At 32.1% G+C, this 4,014-nt stretch overlaps 1 protein-coding gene across 1 annotated transcript in view; it reads right to left on the bottom strand.

Moving 5' to 3' along the window:
* The window catches only part of LOC117170252 (elongation of very long chain fatty acids protein AAEL008004-like), a 175,489-nt gene that overhangs the window by 142,236 nt on the left and 29,239 nt on the right, over nt 1–4,014 (bottom strand). The window contains exon 2 of the mRNA XM_033356890.1: nt 3,322–3,423. The gene's annotated coding sequence lies outside the window, so the exon portion shown is untranslated. The remainder of the gene's footprint in view (nt 1–3,321; nt 3,424–4,014) is intronic.

Here is a 4,014-nt window from a genome sequence, read left to right as displayed (position 1 = left end):
TACACATACAAACAGACACACACACACACATATTACATTTGGAAGTGGATGCAAGAATAGAAAAGACTCATTGAGTTGAGATTAAAAAATATTAATAATTCAGAGAATACTGAATACTGCAATTATTAAAATTAGTCATTAATGAGAAAATTCAATATTTTATAAATTAAGTTTGGTTTAAGGCCATGTGACGATTAGGTCACGTGACCATATTCCTACCTTACCACCACTTTTCTTATCTTCTAACTTATTTTCACACGAAGCGCAATATCCAGTTGAAAATTTAGGATCATAAATAAGAAGCACTGAGAAAGGTGGGTCTAGTCTTGGATTTATAGAATTATGAAAAACGCACAAAAAATTAGATACAAAAAAAACTTTTTTCATAATTATACAAATTTAGGACCAGACCCACAATTTTTAGTGCTTTTTGTTTAGAATCCCAAATATTTAACTCAATATGGCGCTTCATGTGAATATAAGTTAGGAAATAAGAAAAGTGTCGGTAAGGTAGGCATCTGGTCACGTTACCCACTCATCACATGGCCTTAAACTGCAAAAGACGCAATTTTTCGTGAATTATTGAAAACTAAAAAGTGTCGCAAAGTCTTCAAGTGTACATCAATTTAACAATATTTTGCTCCATAGTTTTTATAGAATTCAGTTGCTTATTAATTATTTTTGCAATTAAATGTTTTATGGAAATTAGTTTGAAAAATCGATTAAGCCCAAACTGCGAGCTGAATTTTTTTTTTAATACAGGCATAACTCACAATAAAGGAACTACACAGCAAAATAAAAAAACTATGCAAGAAAGTTTATTCAACTCATTTTTTAATAATTTTGTTATAAACAAATGCAATTTTCACCAAGTGCTCCATCTCAAATTCAAATTTTTTTGATGAGGTATGTATTAAATGTAATTACCAACATGAAAAGTCAAGAATGGTTTTTTGATCTCAACGGTAAGTGTAAAAACGTCAAATTTTCGTTTACGTTGCAAAAGAAAATTAACCGCCAAATACTAAAAAAAAGGATAAAATAACGGCAGCTCGCGCGAACCGCCACATGATCAATTTTTCAATAAAAAAAAATAATAAAAAATATTTAATTGGAAAAATACCTAATAAAAAATTTAATTTACTAAAAGCTATGGGGTGGGATATTGTTGAATTGATGTATACTTGACGACTGTGCGACACTTAATAATTTTCATGAATTCGTGAAAAATGGCGTGCCCACTTCAGGAATTTTAACTCTTTAGTAATTGTATTATGATCTCGAAAAGTTTCAAAATGCTCAAAAATGACTAAATGTTGCTATTGCCATTTTTTTGAAAACTGGGCGGAAGGAAAGTATTTCATACATAAAGTTCTATCATGGCCATCTGCTTAACAATATTCTGTAGATTGTATAGAATTGTTTCAAATTCTTCGGTATCACAGGGAACACTTTTAAATCCTTTAAAATACCGCGAGTTGTTATTCGAAAAATTCCTTAAAATCCCTTAAAACCTTTCAAATTGTAAGAATCACTTAAAATGCAGTAAAATCCCTCAAAATTCGCCGAAATTCTTTGATATTTCTTGGATTTCTGTGAAATCCAAGAAATTTCTAGCAATTTTCTTTGAAGTCCTTTAAAATATTATGAAATCCTTGGAAACATTAGGATTTTCTCTAAATTTTACTAGGTAATTTCCTTAAACTGTTGAAATCTTTTAAAATAATTAAAATCATATCCTAAAATTTTGGCAATTCCTCCAAATCTTTTTAAATTCTTTGATATCTCATTAAATCCTTAATAAGTTTCCGAAATCTCGTCAAAATTTATAATTCTTTTAAACAATTTGTAGTTCTGTCACAGAAACAGCAAAAGGTAAAAAGCGTTTCACCCCGTGCAGAAATTGCCAAATGTTTGCCTCATTTACGATTTGGGCCAGATCGGGCACGCAATTTTGTGGTTGTTAAATTTGGCCCCGTCTAGATCCCGACTTAACAGCCAAGCTTGCCAGTAGATGGCGCTCCATTAATTTCGGGGACTAAAGTGGGTTGACTCCAAATCGCCGAAGTTTCAACGTAAAGTGTCAAGCGTCAAAAATATTTCCATTATTATTTCGAAAAGTGACAAAATAAGTGGGAAAAAATGCCAAAAGTGAGCACAAGACGAATGCGTAGGTATAGTATACTTTAAAATATTCCTGAATTACGTGTTGAAGACTATAACAAGTAAATTCATTAAGAATGTTAAGATGAAACCTAACCTCAAAATGAGGTTATTTATTTATAAGAAAAGTAGCAAAAGTAATATTTCATCTGTTGAATGTGAAAACGAATTAGATCAACAATGACGTCATAAACATACTTATTTTCACGTATTTTTAGGTGATTTCATACTTTCCACAACTAGGTTCAATATAGAAACTGAAACCAACTTCAATTTAGAAATTAAAACCAAAAATATATTACAAAATACTTAAATGGTTCATCATACACAAATGCTGGCTGTTATGTTGCGTCGTTTGACTTTTTCCGTTTGTTCGAAAAAAAGTGTCTGACATACTCCAATTTTTTCATATAGCGATCTTTTAGATAAATTGATATTTATATTCTCAATTTTCAGCTAAGAAGGTGATATATTCGATTTTAATATTATTTTGTTTAAGAATTCCTTTTAATTAAGAATAAGAACAATAAATTAATATTGGCCTGATCGGGGCCAGGTATGGTTATCTCTGGGCACAGCGCTTGGGCCCCGATCGGACATCGCGTTTCATTTCGAGTCTGGCCCCATTTAGATGGCCTGATTTGGGCCAAATTCTGCCCGATCTGGCCCCGATCAGATCCAAATTGGAATTTCTGCACGGGACGTAAAAATGCTGAAGTTAATCTTGGCACGCAAACAACTAAAGATGGGCAAGACTAAAATAAAAGATGATTTATTTTTAATTTCATCTGTACCGATTATTCATTGTTGTTCAGGATTACTTTTCGCATTTTTACCTGAAAAGCTGTTTACTATTTGTATTGTTCTGTGTTAAAATACCGTCGAATCGATTAAAATCTGTTGAAATATTTACAAATCACTGGAAATTTGACAAATCTTTCGAAATTCTCTGAAATCTCGTTTACAATATAAATAATTGGTATATTCTTTATATACTGAGTAAAAAGTAACTAATTTTACGTAAGAGAGGGCATGTTTATAAAAGTGTTACGAATTTTTACATCATTAATGGACACACCCATTAAGAGTAAACATTAACTTCCTCCTTAAAATTATAGCTAAAAATTAACCGTTGACCTTTGCTAAATAAAATCATACCTCAAAAATGAATCTGAATACCAAGGTTCAACTCTCTCTCCTTTGAATTATTGTCTGCGAATTGCAAGAGTTGTAAAAGTATTACTCAAACTAGGACAGAATCTGAAAAATAAAAAATCACACATTCGTCTTTAGCTACATAGTATAGCACCTTACAAGATCAGCCTCTCCTAGTCGATGACCGCTACTGACTTGTGAGATGTAAAAGTAAGTGACAGTGAGATCTCAGTAGACTTTTGCAAGGGGTCTGGGGGAGGGGGAAATGGTGGGACGTAGATATAAAATCGCAGAAGAATTTGATCCAAGAAGGACAGAAAGTGTCATTGAGGGCCATTTATACAACTTTCCTAAGTGTTACGTAACCCTGACCAGTGTGGACACTTCAGGACTGAAGAAATGACAGGGTCTTGGGGAGTAGTGAAGCTGGATCTAGTTCCACTTGGTTCCCTCACACAGTGAAAGCTAACTAAATTAAAAAGAGATCTGATAAAATTTATATGTTTTGCAGCCAAATAGTCGTTCCTCTTCGTCCTACGATGACAGATATTGAGAATCTTGCAATTAGATCATTTTATATTAAGATGTGTAAATGATCGCTAGTATAAAAAAGCTTCTATTTTAAACTTAAAGGGAATGTTCAAGTAGTGAGAAATGATCATTGTTATTAAGTAAGAGTTTAAGTATACATTTAAA

Source organism: Belonocnema kinseyi, chromosome 3, assembly GCF_010883055.1.
Source record: "Belonocnema kinseyi isolate 2016_QV_RU_SX_M_011 chromosome 3, B_treatae_v1, whole genome shotgun sequence".
Taxonomy (NCBI): domain Eukaryota; kingdom Metazoa; phylum Arthropoda; class Insecta; order Hymenoptera; family Cynipidae; genus Belonocnema; species Belonocnema kinseyi.
The sequence above is the reverse complement of the archived record's forward strand: the minus strand, read 5'-3'. Positions and strand labels throughout refer to the sequence as shown.